This window comes from Gossypium hirsutum, chromosome D06, assembly GCF_007990345.1.
Source record: "Gossypium hirsutum isolate 1008001.06 chromosome D06, Gossypium_hirsutum_v2.1, whole genome shotgun sequence".
Lineage (NCBI taxonomy): Eukaryota > Viridiplantae > Streptophyta > Magnoliopsida > Malvales > Malvaceae > Gossypium > Gossypium hirsutum.
This window is the reverse complement of record NC_053442.1, coordinates 46,128,565-46,144,133: the sequence shown is the minus strand read 5'-3', so window position 1 is coordinate 46,144,133 and position 15,569 is coordinate 46,128,565.

The window sequence follows — 15,569 nt, the reverse complement described above, 5'->3', positions numbered from 1 at the left end:
TTTACCGTCCAAAAATATTAAAGTAAACCTTAAAAAAATTGAGGTAAAGTTTATTATTCTAAATATAATGATTAAAAATATATGTTAATCTAATATTTTATTCGAATGAATTGTAATATTAAAATTTTATCTAACTTTTAAATAATTAATGTAGTAATTATAATTTATCCAGTTTAAGTCTAAGTCGAGTTCGGATTGCGTTTGAATTTCACATATATATTTATATATTTTCTTCTACATGTATTTATATATTTTCAATATTATATTTTAGTAATTTAATAGTAAAATGTTTTTTAGAAAAAGAAATTTAAAAAAAAAAAGATATACACACACGGTTGGAGAAAATGAGGAGATTTTTTAAAAATTTAAAAGATTAACTTGTAGGGAGAGTTTTCTTTAAAAACAGGAGTGGAACTGTGAAAGTTAAAATATACTCAAATTATTTAATAAATTTTACATAATCCTCATACTCCAAATTTAAAATAAAAAAAATGAATCTATAAAATACTCATATACTCTAATTTTATTTTCTTTACTAATATATATAACATTTACCAATTTCATTCCAAAATAGGAAAATTTGTAACTTTTTATGAAAATTGTGATTTTTAACAGTTTCATTATAGGTTTTAATTATATTTGTTCTTTTTTTTATAGATATATAATATCTAGAATTACCCATAGCCCCTTTCCAACCCATAAATAGGAGGATAATGTGCTTCAGCACACTCGAATCCACATCCTACATTACCCATGCCAATTAAGCTAAGACTCAATCGACCCTCTTAATTGTTAACATCATTGATTTAAATATGATCTTTAAAAATTCTATATTATTATTAAAAATATAAATCATAACACAACAATCATAAAGTAAATATTTGTATATTTGTGTCACAAAAAATTTATTGAAATGGGTAGCAAGTAAATCAAAGTCGCAAAAGGAATTAAATAGAGAACTTAGGAGACGGTATTATAGAGAGAGTGCAATTAGTAGCAATATTTTAAGTTAATTAAATAGAAGGATAAACTACACCCATGGTCACTTTTGTCTATCTTAGGTTGCATTTTTGTTAATTACGTTTGAAATATTACGTTTTAGTCACTTACATTATCGTGTTATATTTTAGTCACTGAGCCGTTAATTGCCACAACGGTGTAACGGTAAGCTGAAATGACACATTAAATCATCATTTCAAACAAAAATTTTAAGTTAAATTATACAAATGATCCCTATATTTTTTCATTTTGAGCAGTTTTTTTTTCTTTTATGTTCTTTAAACTTTCCTCTCTTTTTTTCATTATTATCCATTTTCTTCTATTTATCCCTTTGTAACGCCCCAAAAATTTGAATGTCTGACTGTTGAATTATGTTATAATTAAGTCTCTGTATTTATGGCTATGTGCTCTACTTATGTGTTTGAGGTTGGGAGTTTGAGTCGCATCTTTGGAAAATTTTGCTATTTTATCCTAAGGTAACCTATAGCTTGGAATTAACAACATAAGTTTAATTCTGTGTGAATCAATGTCAAGAATGAGCCTGTTGGTTCAATGGTTAAACATTTATCTATGTTAGTGGTCTTGTGGTCGAGTCTTAGTTTTTGCGTTAAGGAATATTTTTGCTAAATGTGAGAAATCTTATTGGTAGTTAAAATAGAATTTAAAGTTTCTCTCTCTCACTTTCCCTTTTTTTCCATTCTCCTTCCTTTCTTTTTTTTCTCGTTCTTAACTTCTTTTAATTTTCTTTTTGATTACGTCTGTAAAATGTCTACCGGGACTAGTTGAGGTTCTTACATTGTTCGTTGTATCGTTGGAGGATCTCTGTGTCAGTTCTGTCTTAAATTCTTTTCGTTTCTGCGAGGTTTTGGTTGTTTTTGTTCTTTGTTTGAAATTGTTTTGCTACTCAAATTTCCTGTTTTAAGCGTACGTTTGACTCCATTTTTAGGCAAGGATCTTGTAGAAATCATTTCACCAACACGTTAGTTCTATTTTTGTGATCATGTGCGAGGTGAGTGTTGAAATCTGAGTGAGCAGGTTGTATTAAAGTTTTTCGACAAAAAAAGTTAGTTTAGTGCGTTAATTTTTGTAATTCGTTGAGAATAGTTATTGAATTGTTTGTAGGATAGTCGTTCTAGGGTTGAGGGTTCTACTGCGTTGCTCCTACGTCAAAATCTACATCAGGTGCATATCGAAAACCCGTTACTCTGTAAAATTCAAACACTGAAAACCATGACTGTCGAGTCACATGGCCGTGTGCCAAGCCGTGTGACTCACTGTTGCTATTAGAGACCACACGGGCCAGAGACATGGGTATGTGGTAGGCCGTGTGACTCACTATTGCTATTAGAGACTGCACGAGCGTGTGTCTAGGCCATGTGACTCACTGTTGCTATTAGAGACTGCAGGGCCAGAGACACGGGTGTGTATCCAGGCCATGTGACACACTGTTGCTATTAAAGACTGTACGGGCCAGAGACACGGGTGTGTGTCCAGGCTGTGTAACTCATTGTTACTATTAAAGACCACACGGGCCAGAGACACGGGTGTGTGTCCAGGCTATGTGACTCACTGTTTGCGATTTAGAACACACGGGCAGGCACAAAGACGTGTGCCAATCGTGTAAGGTCATACAAGCCAATTATTTAGGCCGTGTGGAACCACGCGGACGTGTAGGTCAGATAGGGCTTTTATCCTTGAGGCCGTAAACATCGTCTAATGCGAATGTAAGCCTTCCATAATGTACATATGATCTGAATTAGATTGTATAAGTTGCTATCTGCTGATCTGAAACTGAACTGTTGATTATATGAATGTATATTGATTGTGATAATTGATGATGATATTGACTGTATATCTGACTATGAACTGAATCTGAATGACTGTGTGTGCGTTCTTGACATCTGAAATCTATAATCTACATTTGCATTGGATAGGAATTGTGTAAAGGAGGAAGTGATAGGTTCTGGTTTAGTGGCTAAGCCACAATTTATATGTGAATTTAGCGTTTTATCGCAATTTAATCTGGTAACTAGTCTGCAATCATATTGAACGTGTCAGACCGACACTATATGGCATGTACAACTAGATGGGTATTAAATTCCCATTAACAGTGTGTTGGGTTGGTTGGAGATGGTGTGTAGCAGATGGGGGTAAGAAAAACTGCATCTGATTCTGATCTGTTCTGTATCTGAACTGAAACTGTTCTGTCATTTAATTGATGTGTTAAGACTATATTGGATATTCTCTGATTCTGATTTGAACTTGAGTTTAAGAATTTACTATTATAATTGTGCTTCTAATTAAATGTATATCGATTACACACTGAGTTCATAACTCATTTTATTGCTGACTGAATTACAAGTAACTCACAGTCCTGATCGGGTCAGTGTAGTGGAAGCCCGGTTAATCTGCTTTATCACCATTTATTTATATTATTAGTAATTTCAGTATTTTCTTTGTATTATGACTTTCTAAGATTTATGAATTATCGACTGGGTTTTTATGATTGTTATAATCTGTTAGACGGTTTTCAACTGTATTTATAAAAGTTAGTTTTTTTCTAGTAACGCTAATGTAACTCTTTGGACTTGGTCTTAACGTCTAGGCCAGGTTTGGAGTGTTACATTTAGTGGTATCAGAGCCAAGTTTTTCAACACTCGGACTGTGTTTTGGGCTCCTAATGTGTGTCAAAATGAAAATAAGATATTTGAGTCATTCTAAAAATTAATTTTTATAAATGATCGAGCTTCCACCGTCGAACTTGTAAGTATTTCTACTCTGTTATCGTGACTAGTGGAAACACTGTAATGACTAAACTATTATCTGGTTAAATACTCTAATATAAACTGGTAGGAGCACTATACTAAAGCCTTTGAACTGATCTGAGCACTCTAACATTGTAGATAAATTGATATTATGAGTTTGCACGATAGTTGTGGACATAGGTCTCGTAGGCATTATGGACACCGAAGAAGAGCTCGAGCGAAGTCATCCTCTATAAGCAGTATGCCCAATCTGGAGACAACGAGACAATTCTTACTCCTACTACTGAGACGGGGTCCCAGACTCCGACGGCTGGGGACGACGCATTGTCCTAGGCCATGATTCGAGCATTAGAAAGGGTCGCTGAGACCCATTCTGGATCTAGAAGCTAAGGGTCAGTTACTGAGTGACTCTGGTCGAATGGTGCTAAGTTTTTTAGAGTCGTCATTTGATTTTCCCCTACCGTTGTCGAATATTGACTAGAGGTCACTAAGCGTATTATGATCAATATAGACTGCACACCCACTCAGAAATTGAGGGGTATTGTATCCCTACTTCGGGATGAAGCCTATCAATGGTCGCTGACGATTGAGCAATGTGCTCAACCCGAACAGGTTAATTGGGACTACTTCAAGAATACCTTCCAAAGTAAGTGCATAAGGGCGAGTTACGTAGAGGCTCGTCGACACGAGTTTATGAGTCTAATTCAAGGTGATCGATCTGTAGTCGAGTATGAGGCTGAGTTTCTGAAATTGAGCAGGTATGTGCGGGCTCTGGTAGCATCTGAATACGATAAATGTATGAGTTTTGAGGAAGTTTTGCGTTATGATTTGTGTGTTTTGATAGCTCCTCAGAGGGAATGAGTTTTTGCAACCTTGGTTGATAAGGCTAAGATAGTGGAGAAGGTAAAGTGCAATAAACATGAAAAGCGTGACCGAGAGAGACATCAGTGTAAAACCAAGAGGGATTCGAGTCCCCCTAGTTCTGGACAGCGCCCTAAGAAATGAGTGAGGTTTGATAGGCCTCCGAGGATCGATGTATCAACTACATTGACTGAGATTCAACTTTGTAGCGACTACGAGAAGCGTCATCCGAATGAGTGCTGGAGAAATTTTGGAGCATGCCTCTGTTGTAGGTCAATGGAGTACCAAGTTAGAGATTATCCTCGTCGACCAAATAAGGTGCTAGTTGTGGCACAGGCTTCCATTCTGGGTCTTACTCAACCTCTAAGAGTGGTTCAGCAACTACCTAGAGGTCGTGGTACTGTCAAATGAGGTAATGGTAATGGTAAAGGTCAGAGAGCACCGAGTAGAGGTGCAGGTCAGACTAAGGCACAACAGTCTGTACTGGTTTATGCGGTGAAATGCTGTGAGGACAATGACGATGACGATGTTATAATAGGTGCATTCTTTGTTTACTTTGTTCCGTACTTCGATCTCATTTACATTGGGTCTATTCACTCATATATAGCTAGTACTATTTCTGCAAATCTAGGTATATCTATTTAAACTACTGTTAGGGAGTTTTCTGCAGTTAGCCATTTAGGTCAGCCGGTTCATGTTGATAAGGTATACAGAGGAGCACCCTGAAAGATTTAGGGTATGATATTTTTGATCGACCTAATGAAGTTTCCTTTAGATGAGTTTGATCTGATTCTAGGAATGGATTGGCTCGTAGAATATCGAGTCAGTCTAGATTGTGCATCTAAGAAAGTTACTCTGAGGACGGATGAGAATAGCGAGGTTGTTATGGTTAGTGAGCGTCGAGATTACCTCTCCAATGTAATCTCCGCCCCTGTAGCTGATAAGCTAATCTGGAAAGAGTGCGAGTCATATCTTGCCTTCGTATCCGATTCTGTTATTTTAAAGCTCTCTGTAGGAGATGTTCGTACTGTGAAGGACTTTTCGAACGTCTTTTCCAAGGAATTGCCCGAAATACCTTTGGATGAAGAGGTTGAGTTCGACATAGATCTGTTACCAGGTATTGCTTTTATGTCCATTACACCCTACTACATGGCACCGAAAGAACTTGCAGAGCTAAAAGCTCAACTCTAAAAACTTCTCGATGTGGGTTCATTCGGCTGAGTGTGTCTTTGTAGGGGGTGTCGGTATTGTTTATTAAGAAGAAGGATGGATTGATGAGAATGTGTATAGATTACCGACAGCTGAACAAGTTGATGGTAAAGAATAAGTATCTGCTACCGAAGATTGATGACTTATTTGATCAGTTCCACAGGGCATATGTTTTCTCTAAGATTGATCTTTGTTCTGGTTACCATTAACTCAAGGTTAAAGAGACTAATGTGTAGAAGACCGCTTTTAAGACTCGTTATGGGTACTACGAGTTCTTGATGATGCCTTTTGGGTTGACGAGTGCCCCAGCTACATTTATAGACTTAATGAATCTAGTGTTCCAACCATATTTGGATCAATTTATGGTAATCTTCATCGACGACATACTGATTTATTCCAAGACTGAGTCTGAGCATAACGAACACCTTCATATTGTTCTCCAGACACTTTGAGAAAAACAATTGTATGTTAAGTTTAGTAAGTGCGGGTTTTGGTTGCAAGAGGTTTCTTTTCTAGGGCATGTAGTGACTGTTGAGGGGACCAAGTCAATCCCAAGAAAATAGAAGTTGTAGTTGAGTGAAACAACCGAGAAATATGTCTGAGCTATAAAGTTTCCTAGGTTTAGCAGGTTACTACCGAAAGTTTGTCGAGGGATTTTCCCTGATTGCATCACCTCTTGTAACACCCCTAACCCATATCCATCGCCGGAATAGGGTTATAGAGCATTACCAGATTTTACATTTCAAAACTATCAAACATATCAATCCTTTACTTCACAACATCAAGCATAGAAAATTCCATTAATAACATATATATTGTCCCTTATACGAGCCTTCGAGGTCCTAAAAACACATTAGAAACAAATCGAGACTAAATCAGAAACATTTAGAATTTTTTGGGAAAAAATGAAAATTTTCAAAATGCAGGGGTCACATGGTCGTGTGACTCACACGGTTGAGACACACGCTTGTGTCTCAAGCCGTGTGGACATTCGAAATAGGGACACACGGCCGTGTTCTAGCCCGTGTCTATACCTGTGTAACTCACTGACTTGGGTCACACAGCTAAGCCACAATCCGTGTGCTAGGCCATGTAACACACGGCTGAGACACACGCCTGTGTCTCTGCCCCTGTGGACAAAAAAAGGCCACTTTCAAGCCATTTTTCTCACCCAAACATTCATCCACCTACAACCAATTTTCCACATATAATCAAGCACTCCAAAGTGTACCAAACCATGTTATAACAAGCTATCCAATTAAGGTACATAAGCATACAACGAATGTACCCAAAAGGTACCTCAATCACAACTATTAAACATGTATATTCAGATACATAAATTGGCCAAAAGTTCAACTAACTTATAACTAAACTTATGTCATAACTTACCACTTTGTTTACTTATCAAATTCCACACCAAAAGTACCAAATATGTCATTTTACATCAAGCACCAATAGTCATACATGTCATCTATAACAATTATACCGATTCACCACATTCAAACATATCAAAAGGCCATTTGTAATCTACATTGTTATCCACCAATTAAACTTCCATCATATAGTTATCATGCATCCCAAATATACATATGTCTAACTTATACATATTTGACCATAACTTATCCATATATATATAGTTTAATTCCATAGCAAGTTATACCATAATTAACCACATGTCAAAATTACATTCAAACATACTAATTTGGTTATTCAAAACACAACTTCAAATGATCATATCAACTCCAACCATCAAGGGCATCTAAATGACATAAATCTAACCATATATAGATGGTTCCAACAATCAACATGTATATAAATAACATCTCAATCATGCACATTTATTCAAAACCTTTCCAATGCATACCATATCTTGACCATGTTGAGGTCAATTCATCATATATCACTTGGACCATTTAAACATGTTATAACACATTATCAAATTAACACATATCAACAAGGCACCAAATGTACCAAGGCTACATCACCCAAAATGGCATATACATGCTAAACTCATCAACTAACATTCAACTAATCATCAATCATAAGTCCACCTATACATTCCATTATAACCCTAACCAAGACATTAAAAACTACTAATATAACTGCTGGATAGTGTGATAGAGCTCAGACGAGCTTCCAACTTGATCAAGCTTCCGATAGTTTGAAAAGTAAAAGAAAAATAACCACATAAGCAATGAATGCTTAGTAAGCTCGTATAAACTTTAAGCATAATATTCCTTCTCAATAATAAACTTTATTGAATAAATATAAACCTATACCAATGTCATAAGGTTCATAAATCTATATAATCATAAACCTTTTTATACGATTATATACCTTTCAAATTGCTTACTTTCTATTTTGTTCTCAATGCTTATTATAAGCCTGAACAACATTGTCAATTTCTGATTCAGTGTATTTATCCATGAAATAAGTATATTTATCCATAGCATAAATAGTTTGCTCACATATAAATACATCATTTAACTCACCAATTCTTTATTATCAGCATACTATATCCCAGTATTAAACTTTCGATTTCACTTCCTTTTCTTACCCGTTCCATTTGCATATTACCAAGCATAGGCATAAAAATCAACCATGAATACAAGCTTAGTATAAGCCTAAATATCATCAATACACAAGTTAGTGCACACATACATATATCACTTGAATTAAACATATGACGATCCATTTCCATGTGCACATATTTCATTTGAATCATTTAACCTTTCTATAAACATATGCATAAGGTCAAGTGAAAGCTTACCTTTTCAATGCATAACTTCAAAATAAAACATCATACAACCCAACCAACAGCTTGGCACATCAATAACACATTCTAGTTCATTTAAGCATAATTTATATGAATTTAACATGAATAACCATTATACTTGAGCATAATTCAATTGGATTTATCATCTATCTCAACATAACATATTTTTCATGTAACTCACTATTTCAAAGTCTTTCATACATACAAGTCTTGGTTCATATAGAACACTTACCATATCCTTGTAAAATTCATGCCCGTTTAATCAAAAGAAATAACATCGAATAAGGGCAATAATATTTTTAGTACAACTTACCTGATACAATACATTGGCACGAAGACTGTCAGGTTCGAAGCCTAAAATAACACACCAGCACAAAGCCTACTAGGCACAAAGCCTAATATAATACACCGACATGAAGCCTGCTAGGCATAGAGCCCAAATATCACCGGTACAAAGCTTGCTAAGCATAGAGCCCGAATATAATCGACACAAAGCCTGCTAGACACAGAGCCCGAATATCACCAGCACAAAGTCTGCTAGGCATAAAGCCCGAATATCACTGGCACAAAGCACGCTAGGCATAGAGCCCTAATAACATTACATTTTTATTTTGCTAGGCAAGCTCCTGTTCTAGTCCAACCTGAATCAGGCTGGGAGTTTGTGGTTTTTAGTAATGCATCCCACATCAGACTAGGATGTGTTTTAATGCAAGACGGTAAAGTGGCAGCTTACGCATCGCGACAACTTAAGACACATGAGGGTAACTACCCTACGCACGATCTTGAGTTGGCTGCAGTTGTGTTTGCTCTAAAAATTTGGAGACATTATTTGTATAGTGAGATGTGTATCATTTACACTAATCACAAAAGCCTCAAGTATCTATTAACTCAAAAGAATTTAAATTTTAGGCAACGTAGGTGGGTTGAGTTACTTAAGGATTATGACTGTACGATAGAGTATCATCCTGGTAAGACTAATTTGATAGCTGATGCTCTTAGCTGTAGAGCAATGACTGGACTAAGAGCGATTTCACTCCTTTGAATTTATATAAGGATAGGGGACTGCTAGTTGAACTGCAGGTTAAACCAATGTGGGTCGAATAGATTTGAGTTAAACAGTTAAGCGATGAGTCTTTAGTTCAGCGTCTGCAACAGATTGATTCGAGTGAAACTTCATATTTTAGTTTGAACAGCGACAAAGTTTTATGTTTCAAGGGTCAAATTTGTGTGCCTAATGATAATGAGTTGAGGCGATTGATTCTACAGGAGGCGCATAGTAGCCATTATGCTATATATATTGGTGAAAATAAAATGTATCGGGACCTCCGAGAACTTTATTAGTGGCTTGGTCTGAAACAAAAAGTGACTGCCCTTATATCGCACTGTCTGACATGTCAAAAGATTAAGGTCGAGCATCAGTTGTCTTCAGGCCTACTTCAGCCAGTTAAGATCCCTTTGTGGAAGTGGGAACGTGTAGCGATGGACTTTGTTAGTGGGTTGCCTTTAACCCCCACTAAGAAAGATTCAGTTTGGGTTATCGTTGATCGATTAACCAAGTCTGCTCATTTCATTCTTATCATAACAAACTACTCACTACAGAAGCTCGCTAAGCTGTATATTACTAAAATCATAAGACTGCACGAGATTTCAGTCTCGATTATCTCTTATAGAGATCCACATTTCAAGTCTTGGAAGAAGCTTTATGAGGTATTAGGCATCCGACTCGATTTTAGTACTATATATCACCTTCAAATCGAGAGACAGTCTGAGTAAGTTATTCAGATCCTAGAAGATATGCTTCGGGGTTGTGTAATAGACTTTTAGGGCAGCTGGGAAGATTACTTGCCATTAGCTGAGTTTGCGTACAATAACAACTTCCAGTCTATTATTTAGATTGCACCTTGTGAGGTTCTGTATGGTCGTAAGTGTCGTACTCCACTGTGTTGGACTGAGTTAAGTGAACGTTAGGTTTTAGGTCCCGAGCTAGTTTCTGAAACTAAGAATACTGTTAAGTTGATCTGAGACTGTCTTAAAGCCACTTCTGATCGACAAAAATCTTATACCAATTTAAAGACAAAAGATATTGAGTTTCCTATATGTGATCAGGTGTTCCTGAAGATGTCTCCATGGAAAAAAGTTCTTCGATTTAGATGTAAGGGCAAGTTGAGTCCGAGGTTCATTAGACCTTATCATATCTTGAAACATATCAGACCTGTTGCTTATCAATTAGAATTACCCACTGAATTAGATCAGATCCAAGATATGTTCCATGTCTCTGACCCGTCGCACATCGTCCCTCTCAAAGAGATTGAGTTATGACCGAATCTAACTTTCAAGAAGGAGCCTGTTCAAATTCTAGATCAAGATGTCAACGTTTTACGAAAGAAAACTATTCTTTTGGTTAAGGTGTTGTGGCAGAATCATGGCACTGAAGCTCCATCCATCAACAATTTCCTTATCTATTTGAGTTAGGCAAATTTCAAGGCTGAAATTTTCTTTTTGGGGGAGAGAGTAGTAACACCCCAAAAATTTGAATGTTTGACTGTTGAATTTCGTCATAATTAAGTCTCTATATCTATGGCTATGTACTCTACTTATGTGTTTGAGGTTGGGAGTTTAAGTCACATCTTTGGAAAATTTTTCTATTTTATCCTAAGGTAACCTCTACCTGGAATTAACAACATAAGTTTAATTCTAAGTGAATCAGTGTTAAGAATGAGCATGCTGGTTCAATAGTTAAATATTTGTCTGCGTCAGTGGTCTTGTGCTCGAGTCCCGATGTATGCGTTAAGGAATATTTTTGCTGAATGTGAGAAATCTTATTGGTAGTTAAAATAGAATTTAACGTTTCTCTCTCACACTTTCCCTTTTTCCATTCTCCTTTCTTTCTTTTCTTTCTTCTTTTTTTTCTTGTTCTTAATTTTTTTATTTTTCTTTTTGATTACATCTGTAAAGTAGCTACTGGGATCAGTTGAGGTCTTACGTTGTTTGTTGTATCGTTGGAGGATCTCTGTGTAAGTTCTGTCGTAAATTCTTTTTGTTTTTGTGAGTTTTTGGGTGTTTTTGTTCTTTGGTTGAAATTGTTTTTCTACTCAAATTTCTTATTTTAAGCGTACGTTTGACTCCCTTTTTAGACAAGGATCTTGCAAAAATCGTTTCACTAACACGTTAGTTCCATTTTCAGGATCATGTGTGAGGTGAGTGTTGAAGTCCGAGTGAGTAGGTTGTGTCGAAGTTTTTCGACATAAGAGTTGGTTTTATACGTTAATTTTTGTAATTCATTGAGAATAGTTGTTGAATTGGTTATTGGATGGTCGTTCTAGGGTTCGGGGTTCCACTGCATTGCTCCTATGTCAAAAACTACATCAAGTGTGTACCGAAAACCTGTCACTCTGTGAAATTCGAACGCTGGAAACCATGACTGTCGACGCCACATGGCCGTATGGTAGGCCATGTGACTCACTATTGCTATTAGAAACCACACAGGCCAAAGAAACAGGTGTGTGTCTAGACTGTGTGACTCACTATTTGCAATTTAGGATACACGGACCAATCATTTAGGCTGTGTGGGTCAAATAGAGGATTTATCCCTGAAGTCGTAAGCGTCTTCTAACTCGAATGTAAGCCTTCCGTAGTGTATATAAGATCTAAATTAGACCGTATAAGCTGCTATCTAATGATCTTATACTGAACTGTTAATTATATAAATGTATGTTGATTGTGATGATTGATGATGATATTGATCTGTATCACCTGACTATGAACTGAATCTGAATGACTGTATATGCGCTCTTGACATTTGACATCTGTAATCTGTATTTGCATTGGATAGGAATTATGTAAAGGAGGAAGTGATATGCTTTGGTTCAGTGGCTAAGAACAATTTATATGTGAATCTGGCGTTTTATCGCAATTTGATCTGGAAGCTAGTCTACAATCACCTTGAACATGTTGGACCGACACTATATAGTGTGTAAGGTTGGATGGGTATTAAATTCGCATTAACAGTGTGTTGGGTTTGTCGAAGATGGTGTGTAGCGGATGGGGGTAGGAAAATTGGCCTTTGATTCTGATCTGTTCTGTATCTGAACTAGAACTGTTCTGTCATTCAATTGATGTGTTAAGATTGTACTGGATATTCTCTGATTCTGATTTGAACTTGAGTTTAGGAATTTACTATTATAATTGTACGTCTAATTGAATCTATATTGATTACACACTGAGTTCATAACTCATTTTTTTGTTGACTGGATTACAGGTAACTTACAGTCCTGATCGGGTCGACGTAGTGGAAGCTCAATCAATCTACTTTATCACCCTTTATTTATATTATTAGTAATTTTAATATTTTCTTCGTATTATGACTTTCTAAGATTTATGAATTATCAACTGGGTTTTTATGATTGTTATAATCTGTTAGACGGTTTTCAACTGTGTTTATAAAAGTTGGTTTTTTCCTAGTAACGTTAATGTAACTCTCCAGACTTGGTCTTAACGTCTAGGCTGGGTTTGGGGTGTTACACCCTCTGTTTTCCTACCTTCTTCATTTCTTTTAACATATCAGGAAGTCGAGTTGACAGTGAAGAAAGAAGTAGGAAGTCGAAAGCCATCACTACCTATAACCAAAACTCATAAACCGATACCATGCTTTTTTCTTCACTGCCAATTTGACTTCTTAGGGTGAGTTTGGATGAGCGGTGCGTTTACTTACGATTAGTGTAAAAACAGCGGTGGCGGTGAGATTAGATACTGTAGCGATACTGTAGCGTGAGACAAAAAGTAAGCAAAACGCACCGCACCGCACCTAATCGTCCATCCAAACTCACCCTTAATATGTTAAAAGAAATAAAGAATGTAGTAAAATAGAGGGAGAAGCAGAAGAGAATGAAAAAAAAAAGGTTAAAAGAATATAAAAGAAAAAAATTAAATTGCTCAAAACGAAAAAATATGGGGACCAATTGTATAATTTAACTTAATTTTTTTTGAAATGATAATTTAACGTATCATATTAGCTTACCGTTACACCATTAATAGCAATTAACAGCTCAATGACTAAAATATTACAACACGATAGCGCAAGTGCTAAAACGTAATATTTCAAACATAAGTGACTAAAATGTAAACTGAGTAAACAAAAGTGACTATGTGTATAGTTTACCCTAAATAGAAATATTTTTTTAGAAATATGTAAATGTTTTAGTATTATTTAAAAATATGCCAAAAAAATTATTATTATAAATAGAATATAGACAAATTTTGGTTTACCCTTCTACAAATGGTTCCCTGTTCATCACTTTTAATTAAATCCACATAAAAAAATATTTTTATAAAATTACATATTCAGCCCATTGATACTAAAAAATTTAATAACGTCGTGATTTTTTAGTATTTATTTGTAATTGGTACTATTTATTATTCTTTTTTTTTGAAATTTTTTATTATTCATTGTTAAATTTATTTAAACTATGACAAACTAAACTTCTTTAATAATTTGTATACAATTTTTAAATATATTTTAATTAACTAATTTATTACCGTTTAAATTAAACATGAATATTTATTAAGTATATTTTAATTTATAGATACAATTAACCATAGTTACTACTAGCAGTTAAGTACTTAAGTTGTCTTAAAGCAACATAATCCGTGTCTTTCTCGCAGTCGACACGACAGGGATTGGACCAATCTCCGATGTTCCTCTGACTTTTCAAACTAAAATACGATTGATTATATAGTAGAGGTGCTCATGCTGCCCGGCCCGACGGCCCGCCCGAAATATGGGAGGGTTCGGGTAAAAATATAGGCTCAAAATATGGGTTTGGGTAAGAAATTAGGCCCGTTTTAAAAACGGGCCGGGCCTCGGGTAAAAATTTTTTGGTTTAATTAATATAATTTTTTTTATTTTTTATTTTGTCATTAATACATTTCCCATTTCCCTTCCCTTCCCCATTTCCCCCCGACCCCAGATAAATCCCTAACCCTTTCCCTCCCTTTTTTTCCCCCATATCGGATCCAACTCCACCTCCACCGATTCACGACTCCACATCCACGACTCCACGGTGCTTCACTGCTTCTAGCCTTCTTCGTCTTCTCAAAGGTGAGTTTGCTGTTAACCTTTGAATTTGTTTTTTGCTTTGTGCTTTTTGATTTTCATTTTTATTCGAATCAGTTCCCTCACTTGCTTGTGACTGTAGATGTATAATTTCATTTGATGTATCCGTTCTTTTCTTGCTTGTGACCTGCTTTTCTAGTAGGAATTCTTCTGTCTACATACTATTATCGCTATTACAGAAATAGCTTAAGTGATATTCTTATCAATATTGGTTCTCCTATGCTTCAGTAGCTATCCTTCTTTCTGTCTCTGCTATTGGATGTCATAGGTTAGCTTGCGGATTTTGGTTGGATTATTTTTCATTTGATGTATAATTTCAAATATTTGTTGAAAGCCCAGATGCTAAAACTTCAATTTTGATTTTATTATTATTATTATTATTATTATTTGGCTTTGGATTTATAGGTAGTTAGGTACTTTCAATTCTGGGATTATTCTACTTTCTGAATTACTGAATTGATTTTAGCTCCTAAAAAGCATATATTTTTAAGAACCGGGATAGTGCTTGATTTTGACTTTGATCCTTTACTTGAAGATTCATTTTAGATCTTTATTTAGTTGGAAACTGCTGAGAGATTGTGTTGCTTAAATCTCCCTTGCAAACTCTTTTTTCTCTTCTATTTGACGCATAAATTTTGCTTTATTTGGATGTGAAATCTGTTTGAAGATCTAACTAAAACTCATGTTTTTGAGTGATTTTTTTGTTTGTTTTATCACAGAACTTTTTTCACTACTGGGAAAGAATACTTGGGCAATGATTTCAATAATTCAATTCCATGTCAACTTTATTTTGTTGAGTTGTGATTTGTGAAGAATTTGTGTTTGATTATATCTAGCTGAGTATCTT